The sequence below is a fragment of the Cherax quadricarinatus genome, chromosome 50 (genome assembly GCF_038502225.1).
Source record: "Cherax quadricarinatus isolate ZL_2023a chromosome 50, ASM3850222v1, whole genome shotgun sequence".
Lineage (NCBI taxonomy): Eukaryota > Metazoa > Arthropoda > Malacostraca > Decapoda > Parastacidae > Cherax > Cherax quadricarinatus.
In genome coordinates, this window is record NC_091341.1 from 22,671,264 (window position 1) to 22,698,570 (window position 27,307).

At 40.7% G+C, this 27,307-nt stretch overlaps 1 protein-coding gene across 2 annotated transcripts in view; it reads left to right on the plus strand.

The window, feature by feature from the left end:
- Positions 1–6,013: 6,013 nt before the first annotated feature.
- The window catches only part of Galk (N-acetylgalactosamine kinase), a 101,014-nt gene continuing 79,720 nt past the window's right edge, over positions 6,014–27,307 (plus strand). The window contains exon 1 of one of the 2 annotated variants that reach the window (XM_070095535.1): positions 6,014–6,223. The gene's annotated coding sequence lies outside the window, so the exon portion shown is untranslated. The remainder of the gene's footprint in view (positions 6,224–27,307) is intronic. The other variant, XM_070095532.1, reaches the window with a different exon arrangement.

Consider the following 27,307-nt stretch of genomic DNA (forward strand, 5'->3'; position numbering starts at 1 on the left):
AAAACTTTTTGAGGATCACCTTTCAAGTGTTAGTGAGAGGTCTGTTATCCAAAAATGAGAGGGATGTCATCAACATGAAAATTGGGTGACTCAGCATTCTTACTCTTCCAAGGCTCATTCCTTTTTTTTTTTTTTTTTTTTTTAAGCACAATATATATGTTACTCTCCTTACCTTGAGATCCTAATCCTTCCCAACTCTTGCTCTCTACTGTGATGGTGGTGGTCTGGGGCAGCTCCAAAATTTCCCTAAGAATGAATCTAATTAGAGGTAGTAGTCAGGTTGGAAAGAGGGCTAGGAACATAGTTTTGACTATTATTATTACTTAGCTGAAGGCCAATGGAGGTTATGGGGCTTTAGTACCCCTTGGTGCTGTTATTGGAGGTAGTTCATGTCTCCTCACCATCCATCTGCCTCTAGTATGTCAAAATAAGGTTAATCCTCAGAGAAAGTCTTGCTGCTGCTGCTGCCTGTCTTGCAGTACCCTCCTTGCCTCTTGCCCTCAGCAAACAGGACACACTAGTAAAAAATTAGCTGGCTGCAAGAGGCTTTGATATGCATACGCCAGTTTTGCTGTTTTCAAGCACATCGAAACCATAACCATAATATTAACTGGGTAGGTGATTATATATAAACCAAGATGCATATATAAATGTAGAATCTTAAAATCAATTATGATTGCTTCACAGCTCAGTTTCATCTTACAAGACCAGTGGAAAAAGTATAATAAACTTGTCCTTTTAGGGAGGTGCCTTGATGCCAATAAAGTTCCCTTGAACCAAAGAAATTAAGCTACTTCAGCCTACGACAAGGTCCTAGATGCACTAGAAGACAAAAATAATGCAGATGTAATATATACAGACTTTGCAAAAGCCTTCAACAAGTGTGAACATGATGTAATAGCGCACAAAATGAGTGCTAAAGGAATAACAGGAAAAGTTGGTAGATGGATCTATAATTTCCTCACAAACAGAACAGAAAGAGTAGTAGTCAACAGAGTAAAGTCCGAGGTGGCTACGGTGAAAAGCGCTGTTCCACAAGGCACAGTACTCTCTCCCATCTTGTTCCTCATCCTCATATCTGACATAGACAAGGATGTCAGCCACAGCACCGTGTCTTCCTTTGCAGATGACACCCGAATTTGCATGAGTGTCTTCCATTGCAGACACTGCAAGGCTCCAGGCGGACGTCAACCAAATCTTTCAGTGGGCTGCAGAAAACAATATGAAGTTCAATGATGAGAAATTTCAATCACTCCCATATGGTAAACATGAGGAAATTAAAACTTCATCAGAGTACAAAACAAATTCCTTCCACAAAATAGAGCGAAAAACCAACGTCAAAGACCTGGGAGTGATCATGTTGGAGGATCTCGCCTTCAAGGACCATAACATTGTATCAATCGCATCTGCTAGAAAAATGACAGGATGGATAATGAGAACCTTCAAAACTAGGGATGCCAAGCCCATGATGACACTCTTCAGGATGCTTGTTCTATCTAGGCTGGAATATTGCTGCACACTAACAGCACCTTTCAAGGCAGGTGAAATTGCTGACCTAGAAAATGTACAGAGAACCTCCACGGCGCGCATAATGGAGATAAAACACCTCAGTTACTGAGAACACTTGAATTTCCTGAACCTGTACTACCTGGAACGCATGCGGGAGAGATACACGATTATATACACCTGGAAAATCCTAGAGGAACTAGTACCGAACTTGCACACGAAAATCACTCGCAACGAAAGCAAAAGACTCAGCAGACGATGCAGCATCCCCCCAATGAAAAGCAGGGGTGTCACTAGCATGTTAAGAGACAACACAATAAGTGTCAGGGGCCCAAAACTGTTCAACTGCCTCCCAGCATACGTAAGGGGATTACCAATAGACCCCTGGCTGTCTTCAAGCACCTAAAGTCGGTACCTGACCAGCTGGGCTCGTACATCGGATTGCGTGCAGCCAGCAGTAACAGCCTGGTTGATCAGGCTCTGATCCACCAGGAGGCCTGGTCACAGACCAGGCCGTGGGGGTGTTGACCCCTGGAACTCCAGGTTAGGTCAATATCGATTACCTCCCATTCTCCAGATGCTGTATCAATCCCTAAAGGACTACCTCCCCATAAGTATTGTGGAAATTATTTAATTTCCGAAGCTATAGTGCCTCATAAGTGTTTAATGTGTTGATTTGGGTCAAAATGTATTTGTATTTTGAATGGAACCAACTGGGTTCCCGCTGCGCATGCGCAGATGTGTGGGGGTATAGGTCGAACGGGGGCACGAGAGGCGGGAGTGTTTTGAATGTAGTGAGGAGGCTGGGAAAGCATGGAACCAGGAAATTGGCGTTCACGGCTGCCTAAGGATTAATATAGGCCTCATTTCATAATAGGAAGTGTCGTAACTGTTCCAGGTGGAGAGTGAGGGAACGTGATTTACGGGACCACCGTAATAGAGTGGTAAATTGAGTGAATAAGGGTAGGACCGGGTGACTGGCGCGTCACCATGGACTGTGTCCCGGGGAAAATTACCCTTGGTTTAATCATCACTCATCGGTCTCAGATCTTAATGGAGTGATCTCTAATGTGTATAATAATTATGAGACATTAAATCGTCTTGTAAATTGCAATGTAATTAATGATAATAACGCAAAGTTAAGAGAATGCGTGAAGTGAAATAAGTCGCCTTGCTCCGAGTGAACACGCTAGACCACGTTGTTCCCGTCACGAGGAAAGTGAAGTTCATGGAATCACGACTTCTAAACTGGGACAAACCAACGGATACCTCGTCCTGCTGGAATAAGAACCGTGTCGGTGTAGCAGGATATCGAAAAGAGATGGTGAATGGAGGAAATAAGGAGCACCTAAAGTCAGTTCCTGATCAGCCAGGCTGTGGCTCGTACGTTGGTTTGCGTGCAGCCAGCAGCAACAGCCTGGTTGATCAGGCGCTGATCCACCAGGAGGCCTGGTCACAGACCGGGCCGCGGGGGCGTTGACCCCCGAAACTCTCCAGGTAAACTCCAGGTAATCACCCACAGTTAAGTAACCTTTCTAGTTATAGCAGACTGATACTGGCCAGTTAGGTATGTTTTAATTGGATAGGTTATGGGTGATCCAGCCACATCAAGTGACCAAGAGAATATCTGGTAAGTGGTGGGATTATGTACAAGTGTTTTTCCTTGATGGGTATATCCATGTGTAACTTACCCCCCCCCCCCCCTTCATTCAATTAAACTAATATAATCTATACAGTCCACAATTAATTAGTACTTGAGGGTGCTACCCAATTTATACTGGTCTCGGATAGATATGGATAAGATTGTGAGGGTCGAGGGGCCACCTGCAGTGACCAGAGGTGGTTAAGTTTTCTCACATGTCTACATGGGTGACTACGGTAAACAATATCGTTGTTGTCTCCCAAGGAGATTACTCGTATGCATGTAATGTTGAGGTATGTACAAGTAATCACTCCTATAAAATTTTCCATAAGTATAATAGAAAAATATTTTACAATATAAAACTTATTTAATGCCATGGATAATAGCCTTCACTACTTTTGCTAAGATAAATATTGATAATAAAAATATAGGTGCAAACAATTTGTTCGTATAAAACAATAAGTTTATTCAGGTATAGGTACACAAATAGTTATATAAGTTATACAGAGCATGTGTAAATTACGTCGGGTAATCCAAAAAAGTCAGACAAAAGTGACTTATTTCCATTTGGGTCCCTGTACTATCTTATTTAAACCTTAAAAGTTAAAACAATTAAGTTACTCAACTATATAAAGAGCAGATTTTAGATTTAAGCAGGTAATTCTTAATTTAGGTCTTACAAACATGAGCCCTTGTGGTTTAGTGCTTCTTTTTGATTATACTACTAATAATTTATAAATAGTGTCACTTCTAGGGAGGTGCCTTGATGCTGGTAAGGGACTCTTGATCCAATTATTATAATCATGTGGAAGCGCTAAACCCGTAGGATTATACAGTGCCTGGGGGGGGGGAGGGATATGGAAGGTATTCAGGCTTAATTCAGGGAACTGGAGCACAGATCAAGAGCCCCTCACCAGCCTCAAGGAACTACCCTTGAGGGGACTATCCAAAAAATTGAATCTCTACTTCCTTGAATCAAACCTGATTGCCGTACATTACTCGTATTGTATGACCCCTATGGGTTTTGTGCCGCCCCATGCAAATAATAAACGTGAAAGTTATTATTTAGGGTTTTGTACACAAAATGTTTTAATGTGATTTGAAGTTTTATGAGAACACATTAACGACACAGTATACAGATGTAACCGTGGATAACAAAGTCAACATGACTTTTTCCACCAGGGTCCTTGATAACTTAAAATGTTTTAAAATGTTTTCCTGACCAGCCGGGCTGTGGCTCGTACGTTGGTTTGCGTGCAGCCAGCAGCAACAGCCTGGTTGATCAGGCTCTGATCCACCAGGAGGCCTGGTCACAGACCGGGCCGCGGGGGCGTTGACCCCCGGAACTCTCTCCAGGTAAACTAGGCCGGCCCCTTAAGGGAGGTTCCTTGATGCTGGTGAGGGGCTCTTGATCTAGGGAATTGGATCTGTGCTCCAGTTCCCTGAATTGAGCCTGAATACCTTCCATCCCCCCACATGCGCTGTATAACCCTACGGGTTTAGCACTTCCCTGTTAATAATAATTTACTAGGCTGGGATTCGAACCTCATCCTACAGTCGTGGAGTTGCGAAGGTTAGCGAAATAATATTCACACAATCAGTAGAACTTTCAAAATAAAGTTTCTAACACCAGACTAACTGTGTGTTAACTGTAAAGTAGTGCGATGGTTCACAGATAAAAGGGAAGTCGTAGTTACTAACGGGTGATTCAAGGTTTCTAAGTCTGTAGTCAATTATAGTAACAAGATTCGTCCACATCAGCTCCGGACCTCCCGAAGTGAGGTTGCTTATTTTCTCTATATAATTTAGAATTTGCTTTATTTCATGTACTTTAAGTCCAAGTTAGATTTATGTGAAATAAGTGTAAGGAACTGGAGCTATCCTTCCGTACCTTATATCAAACCTGCTTGTCTCTCTTTATCCGGGTAATATATGACCTCAAGGACTTAGCGTTTCCCAGTGAATATAAAAATATGTATCTTATCTTACCAACTTTAAATTATAGTACTAATACTACTAATAATAATCACGACGGTTAATCGGTTTTGTTGGAAATAATTTAATACTGCTTGCTACACACAAGGCCTATCCTTACACCTCTGCCATCTTTGCTTTCTTTTTTACACATCAGTTTTTTACAGATTAAGAGCTGTTATCTAACCTCAGCTCATTCCAAAGCTCATACTCTATATAAGGTATACTATCACCTCCAGGATGCAACCCACAACAGTCAGCTAACACCTAAGTACCTTCACCACGACTGTTCAAATTCAAAATTCAATTTTTTTCTTTTTTGTAGTATACAAAAGACTTATATATTAAATAAGTGTTCAGTTTAGTTTTGTATTTAGTTACTAAATACTTTACCAGAACCTCATTTCGGTTTTTTATTGAGTAAACTCATACAGTAGTGTAAATCTGTGTATACAGACGAGAAAAATGGGGATTAAGTCATTCTTGATAGCAACTGAGTAACACTCATTTATGAAAAATTATAACTGAACATATTATTATTATTATTATAAAAAAGAAGCTCTAAACCACAAGGGCTATACAGCGCTGATAATTGAACATGTACCTAGAATTATGTTAAGTCTCGGAAAATTTGAATTCTCTGGGTCGCTTCAAACCCAGCGACCCAGAGAATTCAATTTTCTTTTTTTTTGTATTTCTTTGATACAAAAATGTCATGGAACACTGATAGACACATTGGAAAGCCAACAGTGTACAAAGTGTTTTAGGCAAACTATAGCCCTTGTGGTTTAGCGCTTCTTTTTTATAATAATAATAATAATAATAATAATAATAATTTAGGCAAACTGGTACATCCATCGTGCATGTGAGTCTGTGTTTACCTCTCGTGTGTCTTAACAAGATTGTATTTATTTGAAGATTTTTGACATGTATGACACTTGCTTTGCTGTGCATTTCTCAAAGATTGAAGGACAGAAAGAAGGAGTGTCTTTATATCGCACTCCCGTCCAGAAAGATCGTCAGTGACGTGACTAGCAGCAGTCAAATGACATAACTGGTTGCCAACACACCACGCGCCTCTGTAACCAAAATTCCCGTCCGGTAAGTATTGGCATTCATTTATGATCACCATACTCTTACAGGAAAATGTCTTGATACCAGTGTGGGTCTCTTGATTCAAGGAATTGCACTAATCTTCCCCTTCCTTGGATCGAGCCTGATTGCCTCCATTTCCTCAGGCGTTATATCACCCATTTTCCCCCTGATTGTAAATCAGATCAAATTAAGTTTATTCTCTATAAAGATTACAGTGTGGGGTTTACATATTATAGTATATTGTGTGGTTTACATATATAAAACTAATTAGAGAGAGGGCCATTATCACACCTAGCATGACTAGGCATAAGTAATTGTGTAATATTTAAAACTATGTACACAGGTGTTTCATATCCTAAAGACCATTCCCTACAAATGCAAGTAAGTAATAAAATAACATTTACAATAGAACATGTATCTTGAATTATGTTTATCTTTCAATATGCTTATATTAAAAAATGATAAATATATGTGCTGTTTTGGCCATATGTTTTACGACCTTGACCTTGGCAGCATGAATGGTTAATACATGCCCGCAATCAATTTAGGCAGATGGATACATTTGCTTTATCAAGGCTCACTTTGAAGTTTGATAAAGCTTCTCTTGTCATTTGCAAGAGTGCAAATGACCCCAATGGAAATAAGTCACTCTGACTTTTTTGGGTTATCCCAGGTTCTCTACATATATGCTGCTATGTATGATAATCTATGTAACTGTATTTGTGTATACCTGAATAAACTTACTTACCTGGAGAGAGTTCCGGGGGTCAACGCCCCCGCGGCCCGGTCTGTGACCAGGCCTCATGGTGAAACAGGGCCTGATCAACCAGGCTGTTACTGCTGGCTGCACGCAATCCAACGTACGAGCCACAGCCCGGCTGGTCAGGTACCGACTTTAGGTGCCTGCTTGAAGACAGCCAGGAGTCTATTGGTAATCCCCCTCATATACTTACAAACAAAACCTGAGATGCTGTGTACATGTCGCATGAACCTGTGTTTGTCACCTTCTCCATATTTCTCACAAATTTTTGTTCTCTTTAATGTCTTGTGTGATCGGTGACCAAAATGCGACTTTGTGACACGTTTTTCTCTACAGTTTTGTCGCACCAGATGGTTATCTCTTATCTTAATCTTATTTAATGAAAAATAGTGATTGACCTGCAACATGGCGGACACAGCTGCCAGAGTAATTTGACTACACACGCTAGACAACTGTAATCAAAGAACATGCACAGAATGCACATTAAACTTACACAGTTTCAACTTGCATAAAAGCTGGTCAGTATGGATATAGACAAGTTAAATTTTAGATGACTTAACCTAGGGTATCCCAACAATTTTACAGAAAGCCTTGGTAATGCTCGTGTACGGGATTCATAATTGTGATTTAAATAAAGCATCAACCTGTATTTGATAGAAAGTCCAGACCTGTTGGAAGGCTTTTCATAATGAAAGTTCAGAAGGGTAATGAGTGTTATATTTTGAGTAACCGCCCCAACTCTGAGGAGCAAGAAGATATTTGATAGGTAATTGTTCACAAACACTTCTTTGTGCTTGCACTGTATCCCATAACCTTTTTTATTATATATATATATATATGTATATATATATTTGTATATATATATGTGTGTTTGTATATATATATATATATATATATATATATATATATATATGTATATGTCTGTGTGTATATATATATATATATATATATATATATATATATATATATATAAATATATATATATATATATATATATATATATATTATTTTGTAACACATAATCCATTTGTAAAGTATTGAGTAGTAGAAGAAAAAATATTCAGACAACCACAAGGAAAATTCCCAATATTTTTCCTTGAAGCTGTCTTATCTAAGTAGGTACCTACCGACTGCTAGGTGAATAGGGGCAGTAGGCACAAGGAAACGCCCTACGTTCCACCAGTGCTGGTAATGGATCTCGGAGACCCTCTAAATCTAAGTCTAAACCAGAGTAATTCTTGACATGGATTCGAACCTTGTATAGCAATCCTTACAAATACCTGTTGATATTCTCAGAATAAAGTGCAAAAAAATGGTAAAACATAGTTTATAAATAGCTTATAACATCATTTTAAAAATCAGGTGTTAATACAAAGTAGTGCGATGGTTCGCAGGTAAAAGGGAGGCCGTGGTTACTAATGGTTGATTCAAGGTTTCTAAGTCTGTAGTGACTTATAGTAACATGGTTTGTACACATCAGCTCCGGACCTCCCGATAACTTCGCCCTTATTTTAACTATATATTTTATCTCTTGCTTTACCTGTTGATATATGTAAGTTTATTCAGGTATACACAAATACAGTTACATAGATTATCATACATAGCAGCATATGTGTAGAGAACCTAGGACAACCCAAAAAGTCCGAGTGACTTATTTCCATTGGATTAAATATAGTCTTTAAACGGTTCTTAATTTATGTAAACCATACAAAGTATGAAGGGGTTTACATTACTTTCACGAAATTTACTTTTAAACTATCATATAGAAATTGCATATAATCATTATAGATATATAAAAGTGATATGAGCGTGTTAGATAGGAGTGAATGGAGACGAATGGTTCTTGGGACCTGAAGAGCTGTTGGAGTGTGAGCAGAGTAATAATTAGTGAAGGGATTCTGGGAAACCGGTTAGCCGGACTTGAGTCCTGGAAATGGGAAGACAATGCTTGCACATTAGAGGGGTTTGGGACATTGGCAGTTTGGAGGGATTTCTAAACTGTCGTATCTGAGCGCCTCTGCAAAGACAGTAATTATGGATGAGTGATGGTAAAAGTGTTGAATGTTGATGACAGTATTTTTCTTTCTCTTTGGGATTTTCTTTCTTTTTGTGTCACCCTGCCCCGGTGGGAAATGATCGATGTGTTAAAAAAATGAATCCTTACAATTATATCCATCGAAATTTATGTCCCACAGTTTGTATATTCGGAAAATGCACTTTAATCCATATTATGGAGTTTAAAGTGTTCTTGATTGGTAGTGAACAGTGTATAGGCAGTTTTCATAACCCTCGTGATGATTATTGTAGTATGTAATTAATGTCAGCTAGGCCTGTATACCTTGTACTTGTAGAAACAAAGATTATTATTATTATTATTATTATTATTATTATTATTATTATTATTATTATTATTATTATTATTATTATTATTATAAACCAGATTAACCAACCTACAATGCTTTAGAAGCTGGCGAAATATTTACTGTACTCATTATTGTAATTTAAATATGGCGTCATACTGCCTAGCCCTTCAGTGGCAGGTTCCATGATGACGGTAAAGGGCTCTTAATCAAGGGAACTGGAGCTGCCATAATTTTCATTGGATCAAACCAGATAAACTCCCATTCCCCAGGTATTGCATGACCATTAAAAATTTATTGCCTCCCCGTTAAAAAAAAGTTACGATCATCCTGTATGATCGACCTACTGGAAGGATTTTTGTTATCAAAGTTATGACCATAATTTTTAAAGGGGTGGACCAATATGCCAGCGGAAGGCTTCGGTCAAATGGCCAAAAGCTCCAACGGCGGGTCATCATCTGACTTAGATCCGCGTCAGGAAACACTTGTCTCGTTTCCTGACAAACCTTACCTAACCTATCTAAGTTAGTTCACTCTAAACTTACAGGTCATGAAGGTAAACTGGTTTATATGAAAGATGAGTCATCCTGTGTGATGAGGGATCGGGGAGAATAGGGAAAACATTTTGTAATATAGCACAGAAAAAGAAGTATATAAAGTGATTATGCAATAAAAACTGACATGGGAAGAGTTAATTTGATAAGTTTCATTATTCATCCAATACCGAGCCTGTGGGAGGTAGTCAAGAGATTACAAGGGTATTTAATGGGCCTAAGGTATGGCCTCCAACATTATGTTAACTAAACAGTTTATAGTGGTAAGGAACTCTACGAGAAGAGTTAAATAAAGAAATGCGGCTGCATATTGTTACATAAAGTAATTTTGCTAATGAAATACGGTATCTGAAATTCATATTTGTAAAACCAAACTTAATTTGCTACGGAAGTCTTAAAAACTTAGATAAGATGTGTATTTTAAAGAACTTATATATATATATATATATATATATATATATATATATACATATATATATATATATATATATATATATATATATATATATACATATATATATATATATATATATATATATATATATATATATATATATATATATATATATATATATATATATATATATATATATAGTGTGTGTGTGTGTGTAGGTGTTTGTAGGTTTGTGTGTGTTTGTGTATGTGTGTGTGTGTGTAATTTGTTTTTAGTTAAAATAGAAAATGGATTAAACAAATGAACTTTTAATTATAATAAATAAATCATAAAGTAATATTAATAATTTCTATATTAATTAAAACTTCCAAGAATGTGGAGGACTCGATTTCTGGCTTTAAATCATTTTCAATATCCTCAGGTCAGTGACACAATTTATTACTTCCGAGACAGATAAAACACGCAGAAAATACAAATCAGTGCGGCCCAGTTGATTAAAAAGGGAAGTCGTAGTTACTAACGGGTAAGTCGGGTTTCTAATCTTAATGCATTTCTATGATCATGATTCTTCCACATTAGCTCCGGACCTCCCGACTGCCCACGGCAGAATATTCTCTAGTATAGCCCAACCCTCTGTTTCTCGTTTGTTTTGTTTTTAAAGTTTTGTTCCTGGTCTGGTTTAAAGTATATAGGTGCATAATTTATCCATGACAGATGTTAAATTTACCCCCTCCCACGCTGTCTTATTAAATTTGAATTGAGTGTGAGAGACGTATGGGAAAGTTAGTCTTCCACACCTGCTGTCCCTGATCACCTACCAGTATTTATTTCGATGTATGTGTGTATATATATAGCTGATTTGCATAAAACGAAAACAAAAATCTATTTAAAACAGCCATAAAATTGAACCTATGGTACACAAATTTAACCTAGCAATCCTAGCATTGTTACACTAACTTTTCCTGTCCACCAAAACACATGGATTAATTCACGCATAAATATAAAAATAAGTGTGTGAACAGCTGTATGGATGTAATGGAGGTGTTCATTTAAGACCTTATACTTGCCATATATCAGGATTCTGAGAGGATGAGGATGAGGGCCATATAATCAATAAAGCCAGTCGATAGGTGGAGCCAGGAGATATGAATCAACCCATGCAAACGCTAGGAAAACGCACACACACACACAGGAGGCAGGATCCATACATAGCTTTAAGAAGAGGTATGATAAAGATCATGGAAGAGGAGTAACCTAGTAGCGATCAGTGAAGAGGCAGAGCCAGGAGCTATGAATAGACCCCTGCAACCACAACTAGGTGAGTACACACACACACAGGAGGGTCAGGGGAGACATGATAAAGACACAAAATACTGCGTGGAATAGATAAGGTGGGCAGAGGCAGGATGTTCCAGAGAGGGGGCACAGAAACAAAGGGTCACAATTGGAAGCTGAAGACTCAGACGAGTCACAGGGATGTTAGGAAGCATTTCTTTAGTCATAGAGTCGTCAGGAAGTGGAATAGCCTAGCAAGCGATGTAGTGGAGGCAGGTACCATACATAACTTTAAGACGAGGTATGACAAAGCTCAGAAAGCAGAGAGAGAGAGAGAGAGGACTTAGTAGCAATCAGTGAAGAGGCGGGGCCAGGAGCTGAGTCTCGACCCCTGCAACCACAATTAGGTGAGTACACACACAGAGCAGCACCAGTTTGGAACCCACACCTAGCCAAGCACGTCAGGAAATTAGAAAAAGTGAAAAGGTTTGCAGTAAGACTAGTCCCGGAGCTAAGGGGCATGTCCTACGAGGAGAGGTTAAGTGAAAGCTACCTGACAACACTGGAGGACAGGAGAGATAGGGGGGACATGATAACGACATACAAAATACTGAGATGAATAGACAAGGTGGACAGAGACAGGATGTTCCAGAGATGGGACACAGCAACAAGGGGTCACAGTTGGAAGTCGAAGACTCAGATGAATCACAGGGATGTTATGAAGTATTTCTTCAATCACAGAGTTGTCAGGAAGTGGAATAGTCTAGGAAGTGATGTAGTGGAGGAAGTATCCATACACAGCTTTAAGAAGAGGTATGATAAAGCTCATAGAGCAGGAAGAGTGATGACCTCGTAGCGGCCATGAAGGGGCAGGGCCAGGAGCTGTGACTCGACCCCTGCTACCACAACTAGGTGAGTATATATACACACACGCGCACACACACACACACACACACACACACACACACACACACACACACACACACACACACACACACACACACACACACACACACACACACACACACACACACAGCCCAATAGCTTAATCATTATAGATCAACTTAATATCTCTCGTATCTAGAAGAAAATGTAGCCACGTGTCAATAGACCCCTGGTTATCTTCAAGAGGGAGGTGGACAGATACCTAAAGTCAGTGCCGGATTAGCCGGGCTGTGGTTCGTACGTGGGACTACGTGCTGCCAGTAATAACAGCCTAGCTGATCGGGCCCTGATCCCCCGGGAGGCCTGGTCGTGAACCCGGCCGCGAGGGCGTTGATCCCCGGAATACCCTCCAGGTTGACTCCAAGTAATAAATAACAAAAAGGCACAATACCGTGACTGGAACGATACACAAATAACCCGCACATAAAAGACAGAAGCTTACGACGACGTTTCGGTCCGACTTGTGACTTTGTCAATGGTCCAAGTCGGACCGAAACGTCGTCGTAAGCTTCTGTCTTTTATGTGCGGGTTATTTGTGTATTGACTCCAAGTAAGCATACTTCAGATATTCACAGCACTGGGGGTTGCGAAGTATTTAGTAACTCACATCAGATGATAGACTTCGTCACTTACCTTCCATCTACTACCAAAGGGATCATATATGCATTATTGACACGGATGAATATAAAGAGTTGGCGGAGGTGCGACTGTGAAGGTAAAAGGGAAGTCGTAGTTACTAACGGGTACGGGAGTTTATGGTCATGATTCATGCTTTATCTGCGCGTTAATCTTCCACATTAGCTCCGGACCTCCCGTTTCAAAGCAGCTTTGGAGGATGGTGCAACTGGACATTTTTCTGTGCATTGTTAGTACATTTTTACGCTCTTAATGTATGTGTAACCACAGAGGCGAGTTTACAAGAGCTTAATGTTCAAGCTCATGGGCCTTCACGTTGTTTTTTCTGTGGACTGTCTTCATCTAGATTTACCATAAGTTTTTATTTAGGTTCAAAGCACATTCTAAATTTTAAAAAAATTGCTGTATGTAGGAAGTTATGTGTTACTTAACCTTTCGAGACATGAATTATTTCTAATTCTGTGTCGCTTATCTTATGGTGAGTTTCTTCGAGGTGTGTGCGTATTTATTTAGCAAATTGTGCTGGCAGAGGTTGAATCATAGGTCTTGACCCGCCTCTTAATTAAATACTTTCAATAAACGTCCCATCAAGAGAGGTTCCTTGAAGTCGGTGAGAGGCTTTTGATTCAAGAAATTGAACCTGTGTTCCCTCTGTGTTCATCTAAATACCTCCCATTCCTACCCGGGGCTGCATGAGCCCTACGGGTTTAGCACTTCCCCATAAATATAATATCGATGGACTTCAGTGATTCATGCCTTCCAGTACCCGATCAAACTGGGCTTTTCAGATGTCATATTTATATTAAAAAAAAAGATTGAATTTGTGTATGATTGAGCCTCCACCACATGAAAATAAGTAAGTTTTACTTTTTGGGGGGGTTATTCTAGGTAATTTATACTATGTATGATAATTGTACATATGTGTACGTATGCTTAAGTAAACTTACTATCCGCTAATTCCCCAGTAGATAAAGCGTCTACAAATCAGTTAAATCCATGTTTAAATCCTGGCAGGGTCGTATATCACTTTAAGAATACCAGAAACAAAATGCTGTCTTCAGGATACTTGCAGATTGCGCATATCCTGACCTTGAAATTATGAGGCACTTGTTAATTTCTAGTGGACTTTTTAATTAAATTTAGATACATACAATAATTACTGACAGTTATGTTTACTTCCCCTGGTGCGATAATTATTTTTCCTTAACCTTTCAAAATTTGACCTGTAACTTGTAGGTTGGTTACCTGTAGTTGCTTCTGGAGGTCATCGCTCTCTTGCTGCCCAGTCCCAGACCAGGCTTCCTGGTTGATGGCCTGATCAGTCAAGCTGTTAGTGCTCGCCGTCCGCAGCCCGGCTGATCAGGAACTGATTTGAGGAATTTGTCGCGTTCCCTCTTGAAGATAGCTAGGGAGTTGATGGTAACCCCCCTCTATTCTTGAAGGGAAGAATGCTGAAGAATCATGTCCCTTGACGCTTACTGAGTTCTGTGTACTCATCGCTCCCTCACTTTTCACCAAATGTATCCAGTACCGTCTGCCAAGAAAGCCCCTTCTTATATAATTACTAGTTGTCAAAGGCATTTGTCGATAGACACTACCGTGTGTAGGTTTGGGACCAACCCCTCAAGTATCTTTTAGGTGTAGGTTATAATGAACCTTTCTCGCCTAGGTTCTAGGGAGAACAGGTTCTAGGACTTAATTATTATTATTATTATTATAATCAAAAAAGAAGCGCTAAGCCACAAGGACTATACAGCTCTAGGACTTAAAACTCTCCCAATAATTTAGGAGTTAGTTAGTTTAATATGTTTATTATGCACCCCATACCCATCCTGTGGGCGGTAGTCAAAAGATTACAGAGGTACATAATTGGTCCAGGGACTGGACTCCAAAGTTTTGATAGCTGAGCAAGTTACAGAGGTAATGAACTCACAATTTACAAAGGTAATGAACTCACAATTTACAAAGGTAATGAACTCACAATTTACAAAGGTAATGAACTCCAGGTAAGTCTGGTCACAATCATGACAAGTTACAAAGGTATTTACAGATTACAGAGGTACGTAATGGGTCCAGGGACTGGGCCCCCAAAGTTTTGATAGCTGAACTAGGTACAAAGGTAATGAGCTCACAAGTTACAAAGGTAATGAATTCTGTAGAATGGTTACTTACGTTTATACTTTAGGAACCTGAGTTTGTGCGAGTTCTACATTTGAAGGTGGCCGTTAGTTTGCAGCAATATTCTAGCCTAGAGAGAACGACTGACCTTTGGAGGATCATCATTGGCTTGGCATCTCCTGTTTTGAAAATTCTGGTTATCCAACCTATCATTTTCCTTGCAGTTGCGACAGTTTATTAGCACTCTTAGGAGCATGGCGTAATTTGAGGTATTTCATTGTCTTTTTGTTTCCATTTTGATAAAATGCATTTATACAAATAATTCACATAGTTGCTTAAGTCAGCAAGTGCATTTTTCCATCAACTAAAACTGTCCACTCTAATTATATTTAAGTGATAGTAATTAGGTATCCTGAAGTGGTACCTCTGTACAGATGCCTAACTAAAAGCTTCTGAAGTTTTCATTTTAACCTGAGAGCACCTCACAAGATTTGCTTCAGATTTTTATCACTTGTGTAGTGAAACTAGGGAAGAGTTTATGTAACTTGACATGTGTGTGTGTTCTCTTGTCAGTCTTATATTGACCAATCCCGACTATGGTTTTCTGTGATAACTTGGAGTGTAACGTCAGTTTTATTTTCCGAACGGTTTCAGTCTTTTAACGCATCTATGAAGAGGGTTTTATATTGGGGGTTTAAACTTTGTAGGTGCAAAGTTGCTAATTTACCTGACATAATGAGACTGGAATTGTTAGATTTTGTGAGATATGTGGAGAGTGCACATTCTGGTAGGCTTGATTTTTTTTTGTTTTTAGTGCTGGTGTGATTTTTCTCAAATGAAATTTTGCATTGATTTTGGATTATGGATTATGTATGTTTTAATTTGCAAATTTTATTAAAAAAATTGGTTTCTGTCCAGGAATTGGAAAATGTCTTCTTCTGATCTACTTTAAACCTTAATTCTTGTATACAGTATCTTACGTAAAGAAAGGTTTATATTGATTTTGGACTGTATAAAGCCAATTTTATTGAGGAAATCAGAGAATGCCTTTTTCTGATTGACCTTAAGTTTCTAATTAAGGTTCGTGTATTTTAGCGGAAAGTTCGAATTAGTCTTGGGCTTTGTAAGTACCAATTTGTCATTTTACCAAATAAATTGGGATATTAGTTTCCAGGGGATGATAACATGTGAGTGTCTCTCCTGGCAGGCACCAGATGTTCAGTGGTGGTACTTAACTGCATTAGAAACTTATACGGCACTCTGTACTATCCCTCTTCCATACATTGGGGAATAGGATATGGAAATACTTTTCTCAGTTCATGAAATAGAGGGAACTAGGCTTATGGGCTACCTATGTATATATTTATATACCTTTCTAGGATCGTACAGTGATAGCTACACATCTACCTGAAGGGTGTTCCGGGGGTCAGTGCCGCCGCGTTGTGTAAATCATCTTGTAAATATGCATTTTTGTTCCTTACATCTCTCATAATATTAATAAGCCGCATTGATTTTTATTGGGTTATCCTAGGCTAAATATATATAATATATATTTCATTTACAAAGTGCCCGTAATCTGCCCTCAAGATTACTTCAGCACTGTGAATTTAACTCTTTGTCAGGGTTATAGCAAGATTTTTTTTATAAATGTCTGAAACAGAAAAAGAAATAGAGTAGCAGCCCAGCCACCGTGGAGAGAAGACGTCGTCGTTCCTGCTCTTCAGCTGAGCAACTCTGAACACTGTTGCTCGAGATTTTTCTTGAGTAATTCTTCACCAGAGCTGAGAGGAAACTTGCTTGCAGTCACTTCGAGCCCCATCCCATCAAGAGGGTAAGGCGGTGACTTGCTTGCTTGTTCACCCTTCTCATCCCCATCCTCCCCTCTCCCAAACATCAACACTGGCCCACACACTTAACACACTACATACATTGCTATCCTTCTGACTGTCCTATCTTCTTCTTTTTCGGCAACTTCGCTTTGGCGAGTTAACACAAGGCATTTTGACCATCTGGTAGCCCGTGTGGTTTTTTAAAATCCAGCCGATCTTTGCCTTGGGCCCTTTCCCCTCACTACTCGAGGGTAGGCTATCTTAGGGGCTGACCTTCATAAGTCAGCTGAAATAGGATGTTGGGCTAACATTAAGGAAAGATACCTTTTTGTTAAGCAACTCCTCTGCCAGATGCTCCTTCCCAGGCATCATGGCGAGGATTCGTGTAAGATTACGCATTGATGGAAATCAAATGTCCATGAAAGACATTCTCAAATGTATTTGCTCCAACTCAACTGTTGCTCCAGTGGATGTTTTTCAAACCCACGCTGGAGCAGTACTTCTCTCTTCGGAAGAAGAGTTACTTCAACTACTAAAGCATGATGTCTTGGATAAACTGAAGACTTCTGGTGTTACCCCAGTTGCACCTGACAGCTATCAAGCTCAGAGGACTGTGTTTGTGGCCAGAATCAACAGTTTTATGAAACACAACACTGTTAATGAAATTGTTGATAACATTAATGCCGAGAATTCTGACCTTAGGGCTGTAGAAGCACATAAATTCTCGAATCCCAACAACAATAAGGTAACTTTAAAATTAATACTCGAGACACCAAATCTTTCAGTGGGCTGCAGAAAACAATATGAAGTTCAACGATGAGAAATTTCAATTACTCAGATATGGTAAACATGAGGAAATTAAATCTTCATCAGAGTACAAAACAAATTCTGGCCACAAAATAGAGCGAAACACCAACGTCAAAGACCTGGGAGTGATCATGTCGGAGGATCTCACCTTCAAGGACCATAACATTGTATCAATCGCATCTGCTAGAAAAATGACAGGATGGATAATGAGAACCTTCAAAACTAGGGAGGCCAAGCCCATGATGACACTCTTCAGGTCACTTGTTCTATCTAGGCTGGAATATTGCTGCACACTAGCAGCACCTTTCAAGGCAGGTGAAATTGCCGACCAAGAAAATGTACAGAGAACTTTCACGGCGCGCATAACGGAGATAAAACACCTCAATTATTGGGAGCGCTTGAGGTTCCTAAACCTGTATTCCCTGGAACGCAGGAGGGAGAGATACATGATTATATACACCTGGAAAATCCTAGAGGGACTAGTACCGAACTTGCACACGAAAATCACTCACTACGAAAGCAAAAGACTTGGCAGACGATGCACCATCCCCCCAATGAAAAGCAGGGGTGTCACTAGCACGTTAAGAGACCATACAATAAGTGTCAGGGGCCCGAGACTGTTCAACTGCCTCCCAGCACACATAAGGGGGATTACCAACAGACCCCTGGCAGTCTTCAAGCTGGCACTGGACAAGCACCTAAAGTCAGTTCCGGATCAGCCGGGCTGTGGTTCGTACGTTGGTTTGCGTGCAGCCAGCAGCAACAGCCTGGTTGATCAGGCTCTGATCCACCAGGAGGCCTGGTCACAGACCGGGCCGCGGGGGCGTTGACCCCCGGAACTCTCTCCAGGTAAACTCCAGGTAAACACCTGAGGAGGCCAAACTTGTGTGTCAAAATGGCTTCAAATGTTTTGGCACCAGATGTACACCTGACCAAATTTCTCTGGAACGCTTTGTCAGTGTGACACAATGTTTCAAGTGTTATGCCTTTGGTCATAACAACAACAAATGCAGTACACAAGGGCAAATTTGTAGCATTTGCTCTGGCCAACATTCGTATCGTGATTGTACCAATAAAAATACACCTAAATGTGTCCTCTGTAATGGAAAACATCATGCTGTTTCTGCTATTTGTCCTGAAAGAAAAAAGGAAATGCAGAAAATTCTTGACGCCAAGAAACTATCCACTTCTAAGAAGACCACTCCCCAGGCACCGCCAACCATGTCCCAAACTTCCTTCCCAGCTCTGCCTGGATCAAGTGGGACTCCTCAGGTCTCTACCAATGGTTCCAATGTTTGGAATTCTGCCCCTCTTGGAGCGCCCCAATCTAACCCTCACCTACAACATACACAAATGCAACAACAAGGTTCAGTCTCATCTATGTCTCAGGTATCCACAGCCGAGGATATGACGAGAGCACAACTAATGTATATGATGGCCAAAGACATAGCAGGTGGTGACATTCAACTCTGCTCTCAGGTTTTAAATGATGTTATTATTATTATTATAATAAAAAAGAAGCGCTAAGCCACAAGGACTATACAGCTAAATGATCTGTTAATGGCTAATGGGATCACTCCCATCACTATCCCAGAAAATGTGAAGGCTATTATGACCCAGCCTTCTCATAACAAGAAGTATGTACCATACTCTACATCTAAAAATAAACCTAAGTCATCCCTGGCCCAGGGATCGCCCACCTCGCATACCCAGGTTGTCAACTCCCCTCAACCCGATAAGTCAACACCTGAACATAACAATGCCCCAGAAATTGGTGCCTACTCTCCCGCTATTGAAGCTGATCCTGTTGAACAGGAACTTTCCCAGGATAACTCACCTTGCCTACCTAATTTTCCCTTGGAGCCTCCACAGTCTCCCATTAACTCTCACGAGCCTCTGCTTCCTGTAACTGGGAATATCATACCTCCGTTTTCTGATGATGACTCTAACGATTCTAATGAATCTGTTAATATTACTACCTCTAGTGAAGATGATGGCATTTTTAATACACAAGCACCTACGCAGAAGTTCCCTCCTCCCCTTGACGAGTCCAGCAGGAATAGTGTGGATACCACACATGACACTACTTGCAGGCGTTCAGACCGCAGTACACGAACGAAGTGCAAGAATTAATGGGGATTACAATTTTCCAACTTAATGTTCAACATTTCTTTAATAACCGTTACCTTCTTGAGGTTGAACTACATAATTACAATCCCGATGTTATACTTTTGAACGAGACAGCTGCAAGAGTTGATCAACATATTAAATTACGTGGTTACTGTACTGTGGAGAAATCGAGAGGACCCTTTAGTGGTGTAGCCATCTTAGTTAAATTAGGTTATACATTTAAAAATATTCATGTTGATGAAGATAACATTCTTGCAATAGAAATGACAACGTCTCATGGACAACTAGTGATAGGAACTGGATATTTTCCCCCGAGACAACAATATATAGAGTCAATTCCTCTACATAGGATATTAAGCAGAAATATTCCAACAATTCTAGCGGGAGATTTTAATGCTTATCACCCTGCCCTCTTCAACTGTGGAGCTGGTATTCCACAGGGTGACTTAAAAGGAAAACAACTCTTTAATATCATGACAGCTAGAAACTTGTCATTTCAAGGCCCATTCTTTAAATCGTACATTGGACCTCATCCAGGGACACCAGATATAGTACTGACAAACAGAGACCTGGAGGTTATTCCGGGGATCAACGCCCCCGCGGCCCGGTCCATGACCAGGCCTCCCGATGGATCAGGGCCTGATCAACTAGGCTGTTACTGCTGGCCGCACGCAGTCCAACGTACGAGCCACAGCCCGGCTGATCCGGCACTGACTTTAGGTATCTGTCCAGCTCTCTCTTGAAGGTAGCCAGGGGTTTATTGGCAATTCCCCTAATGCTTGATGGGAGGCTGTTGAACAGTATTGGGCCCCGGACACTTATGGTGTTTTCCCTTAGTGTACCAATGGCGCCCCTACTTTTTATTGGGGGCATTTTGCATCGCCTGCCCAGTCTTCTACTTTCGTAGGAAGTGATTTCTGTGTGCAGATTTGGGACCATTCCTTCCAAGATTTTCCAAGTGTAGATTATGATATATCTCTCCCTCCTGCGTTCCAACGAGTACAAGTCAAGTGCTTCCAAGCGTTCCCAGTAGTTAAGGTGCTTGACAGAACTTATACGTGCAGTAAAGGATCTCTGTACACTCTCTAGATCTGCGATTTCACCTGCTTTGAATGGAGATGTTAATGTACAGCAGTATTCCAGCCTAGAGAGAACAAGCGATTTGAAAAGGATCATCATGGGCTTGGCATCTCTCGTTTTGAAAGTTCTCATTATCCATCCTATCATTTTCTTTGCACGTGCGATCGTGGCACTGTTGTGATCCTTGAAAGTGAGATCCTCAGACATTACTACTCCCAGGTCCCTTACATTATTTTTCCGCTCTATTGTATGGCCGGAGTCAGTAGTATACTCTGTTCTAGTTATTATCTCCTCCAGTTTTCCATAACGGAGTAGTTGGAATTTGTCCTCATTGAACATCATATTGTTTACCGTTGCCCACTGGAAAACTTTGTTTATATCTTCTTGGAGGTTAACCGCGTCCTCAGCAGATGACAGCCTCATGCAGATCCTAGTATCATCCGCAAAGGATGATACGGTGCTGTGGTGTATATCTCTGTTTATGTCTGATATGAGGATAAGGAATAAGATGGGGGCGAGTACTGTGCCTTGTGGAACAGAGCTCTTCACTATGGCAGCCTCCGATTTAACTCTGTTGACCACTACTCTTTGTGTTCGATTTGTTAGGAAGTTGAAGATCCATCTCCCCACTTTCCCAGTTATTCCTTTAGCACGTATTTTATGGGCTATTACGCCATGATCGCATTTGTCAAATGCTTTTGCAAAGTCTGTGTATATTACATCTGCATTCTGATTTTCTTCCAGTGCATCCAAGGCCATGTCATAGTGATCCAGTAGTTGTGAGAGGCAGGAGCAACCTGCCCTGAACCCATGTTGCCCTGGATTGTGCAGATTTTGGGAATCCAGGTGATTTGCAATCCTGCTTCTTAGCACTCTTTCAAAGATTTTTATGATGTGGGACGTCAGAGCTATTGGTCTATAGTTCTTAGCTAATGCTTTGCTGCCACCTTTATGGAGTGGGGCTATATCCGTTGTTTTAAGTGACTGTGGAATTTCACCCATGTCCAAGCTCCTCCTCCATAGTGTACTTAGGGCACGCGAGAGGGGTTTCTTGCAGTTCTTAATGAAAACAGAGTTCCACGAGTCTGGGCCTGGGGCTGAGTGCATAGGCATGTTGTCAATGGCTTTTTCGAAATCTATCGGAGTTAGGGTAGTGTCGGAAATCTGGCATACATTTATGGAGTTTTGAGGCTCATTCATGAAGAAATCATTTGGGTCGTCGATCCTCAGACCGATTAGTGGTTCACTAAACACAGAGTCGTACTGGGATTTCAATATTTCACTCATTTCCTTGTTGTCATCTGTGTAAGTCCCATCCTGTCTGAGTAAGGGCCCGATACTAGATGTGGTATTTGCCTTGTTTTTGGCATATGAAAAGAAATATTTTGAATTTCTTTCAATTTCACTAATAGCTTTAAGCTCCTCCTGCCTCTCCTGGTTCCTGTAAGAGTCATTTAGCTTAAGTTCGATAGTTTCCACTTCCCTGGTCAGCGCCTCCTTTCGTGTATCAGATATTCTAGCACTCCTGAGGAGCTCAGTGACTCTTCGTCGTCTTCTGTAGAGGGAGCATCTTTTTCTCTCCAGTTTACTCCTGCTCTTCTTCTTTCTTAGGGGAATATGCCTAGAACATGCTTCGGCTACCAGGAAGTTGATCCTTTCAAGGCACTGGTTTGGATCCATGTCATTTAAGACATCTTCCCAACATGTTTCGTTTAGGACATGGTTTACCTGGTCCCAGTTGATGTTCTTGTTGTTGAAATTGTATTTTGTGAAGACACCTTCACAGGTACATGCATTCTGCTGTTCAGGACCCCTATGCATGTACGTCTGGACTTCGATTAGATTGTGATCGGAATTAGTTGTTTTTGATATTCTTATGTCTCTTATCAGGTCCTCATTATTTGTGAAGATAAGGTCAAGTGTGTTTTTTAGTCTTGTTGGCTCCACTATTTGCTGACTTAAGGTGTGTTTTTCGCAGAAACTTAGTAGCTCATGTGTGTGTGACCTTTCATCTGCGCTACCTCTGGGGATTGTTTCAACTATAACATTATTTGCTACATTCTTCCATTTTGTATGCCTTAGGTTGAAATCACCAAGCAGTAAGATGTTTGGGGATGGAGCTGGAAGGTTTTCCAAACAGTAATCGATTTTCAGTAGCTGTTCCTTGAACTGTTGTGAGGTTGCATCTGGTGGCTTGTATACAACCACAATGACTAGGTTTTGGTTCTCGATCTTTATTGATAGAACTTCAACTACCTCATTTGTGGTGTTCAGCAACTCCGTGCAGATAAGGGACTCTTTGACATACAGGCCAACCCCCCCTTGTTGCCTGTTTTTTTCTGTCGCATCTAAAAAGGTTGTAACCACTTATCCATATTTCACTGTCAAAGTGATCTTTTGTGTGAGTCTCTGTGAAGGCTGCAAACATTGCATTAGACTCCACTAGAAGTCCACTGATAAAAGGTATTTTGTTGTTGGTGGATGGCTTAAGGCCCTGTATATTAGCAAATATGAACGAGGTTGTATTCTGTGTTTGTTGGAGGGATTTTGTTATTGGCATCAGCAGTTGTAATTCTGGAGGGCCATGGGTGGCCACTGGCTGCGCCTCCAGTCCAACAAGGCTCCAAGGTGGTGGACTATTTTTTGTTATTTCCTTCCATTTTCTTTTTTCGTTTCCTGCCACTAAAAAATCACCTGGAGTTGGGTTGTCGTAGCTACTATTGTTTGTCTTGTGGGGTCTGTGCCTCCTGGTCCCTTTTAGATGGTATGCAGGGCACTCGATGTTGTAACACTGCTTCTGGAGGACCGAGGAGTGGCACATTTTTGGGTGAAAGAAAGTACAGGAAGAAGAACGACACACTCCTTTAGACAGGAGGTCGCTACATTTTTTGGGATGGTCAAAGTTGCATGTCCCATTTTTTTCCCTGTTATTCCATGCTTACAGATGCCCCAAGCATAATATTTGCACAAATTCACCTTTGGTTGAGAATTGTTGGGAGGTGTGTTGTCAATTTCTGCAGGTTCTGGGACTGCACTATAATCCTCAGTATCCAAGCCAGGGCCACCCCATCCTGGATTCCATCTACTTTCCCCAGTAGAGGAAGAAGGAGGAGACTCCTCTCCAACATCTGTACTGTGGGCCACGGTCTTGTGCAATGATGGTTGTATATTTACGGTTTTAGATGGTTGTATATTTACTGTTTTTGTGGTGGTTTGGGTAGTGTCCCTAGGAGAGTCTGGGCTGGCAGTAAGGCTGGGGGCTGGGTCTGGGTCAGCACTGGGGCTGGGGGGTGGGGCTGGGTTTGGGTCAGCGGCTGGGCCTTGGGCCAGCACCAGCACTGTGAGTATTAGTGCTATGACTGGGGGAGCCTGGGCCAGCACCAGCACTGTGGGTATTGGTGCTATGCCTGGGGGAGCCTGGGCCAGCACCAGCACTGTGGTATTTAGTGCTATGCCTGGAGGAGCCTGGGCCAGCACCAGCACTGTGGGTATTAGTGCTATGACTGGGGGAGCCTGGGCCAGCACCAGCACTGTGGGTATTGGTGCTATGCCTGGGGGAGCCTGGGCCAGCACCAGCACTGTGGGTATTAGTGCTATGACTGGGGGATGGGTCTGGCTTAGCACCATGTGGGTGACTAGATAGTTTTGAGTCATCTGTTGTGGTATGGACATTCTGCATTTTTTGATACACTATCTCTTGCTCCCATGTTTTATATATTTTTGGTAGACTATCCAAGAGGTCATCCTTGTTTTCTTGATTATTTTTATCATTTATTACTCTCCTTAGTACCTTTCTGATACCTGCCCAAAGTTCTACATCTTTATTGCAAAACCAGAAGCACCTTGCTAGTTCGAGGTCATTTTTTGAGGCTGTATTTAGTCTAGTACAAGAGATATGGTGTTTGGAAGAGCATAGATTGCATGTGATTGTGGGACTGTGACATCTTTCATTGTCGTATATCTCCTGGTGGAAATGTAGTATCTGACCATATCCTTGTTATAATACAACTACAAACTTCTCCATTTAGAATACCTGTACCTCCTAAACCCAATTTTAACACCCTAGGATTTGACCCCTTCAGGACATTTCTGGGTGACGATGAAATTGTGTCATTGGAAAATCTACCTTCCACTGCAATTGATGATGCAATCAGGTCCCTGCATAATCGAATAATTGAAGCTACTAATGCAACTTGTCAATTAGCTTCCACAAAGATTTACCAACAATATAAACCTACTAGGGAAATTAGAGACAATTTAAGAAATTACCAAGCAGAATGTCGAAGGCATCTTCAAACGCGACAACCACCAGCAGCTACACTGCACCGATTAAGGCAAGAATTAATTAACATGATTAGTCATCACAAACGGGACTTATGGAAATTGCTAGTTCTTCAAGCTAATCAGTACAAACGTGAACCAGCAAAATTTTGGAGTAAGATCCGACAACCTTTAGGGGCAAAGCACAAGGCTCCTAACTACCTAGTTCATACTTTCACTGATGAGGATGATGAAGATGTTGAAATTAAACTTGACGATCCACAGGACCAGGCTAATTTGATGGGTGATGTATGGGAGAAAATTCTCTCCCACAATAACAGTCGTCAATTTAACAATAATCATTATCAGTTGGTAAATGAATGGAGAGATGAGAACTTGGATGATCTACAACCACTACCTTCCATCGATACTTCAACTCTTGAAGATACCCACCCGCTTACTAGACCTATTACATTACTAGAGATGAGTCAGGTTATTGGAAGAATGCGCAATAGAGCCCCTGGCCTCTCTGGAATAACAATGAAACAAATAAAGTTCCTGCCCAGAAATTGTAAACAGTCTTTGGTAAATATCTTTAATGCCATCTTGGCCTCAGGACATTTTCCAGTGGTTTTTAAGACTGCTAGGATGATCTTTCTAGGTAAGCCCAATAAAGACATTCACCAACCTGGGAACTATAGACCTATATCTTTACTTGAAGTCACTGGAAAAGTTCTTGAGAAGGTCATTTCCAACAGATTGAACTACTATATGGAGTTTAATCACTTTTTTACTGAAAAACAATTTGGCTTTAGAACACACAGAGGTACCAATCATGCAATAAATGTTATTTTCGATACTGTAGCAAGTCTAAAGCATCAGGGGAATCTTGCCTTAATTGCCACCAGAGATGTTCATAAAGCTTTTGATAGCTTATGGCATGATGGCCTTATATACAAACTCATTGACCTACCAGACCATAACTGGACTTTTCTCAGAGTAATATATAATTTCTTAACTCAAAGAAAAATCATTCCCACCTTTCATGGCAGGTCGGCAGAGCCTTTTATACCGACAACTGCTGTCCCACAAGGGTCTTGTCTCAGTCCACTTCTGTTCAACATTTATGTGAATGACCTTCCTCAACCAGAGTTTAATGATACAATTGTGACACAGTTTGCAGATGATGTTATTCATGTCGTCTCATCAACTCCGGTAACAGGAAAATACAAGTATGAGAGAGTCATAGAAAAAATGAATATTGAACTTCGTCGAACATCTAATTGGGAAAAGAAATGGAGAATTACGACCAATCCTGACAAGGTCCTTGTTAGCACGATAGGATGTTTTGCATCAACAATTGAAGATAAAGGGGGTATCTCCATCAGAGGTACACCTGTAGCCATTAGAAACCCTAACAAGATCTTGGGATATGAAATAGACAGGCTGCTCCACTCAACATCTCATGTAACTAAAAAGATCAACATAGCCAAAGCCGGTCTTAGCAGTCTCTTTCGATTCAATCAAGCCCCTCAACATGTCAAAAAACATCTGTATAAAATGATAATAAGACCAATACTCGAATACCCTTGTGTCCCAATGTCATTAACAACAAAGACCAACATGCTACGGCTACAAAGGGTCCAGAATAGATCTCTTCGCTTCATTACCGATACCAGGAGGAGAGACAGAGTTAAAATGGCAGATTTACACATACAACAAGATATTACTGCCATAAATGTACGCCTCGACACTCTAAAAAAGAAACAACTCTATTCAATGCAAGAACTATATATGCCAGATAGAGAACATCCTATACAAGTGGTAAATACCACGGATTATATAATCAATACTCCTCCTCACAGGACTCAAAGAATGACTCTCCCACAGAGGGTCCGTCGTTTTATACATAAAGATGATTACCCTCGACCCATGATTTTGA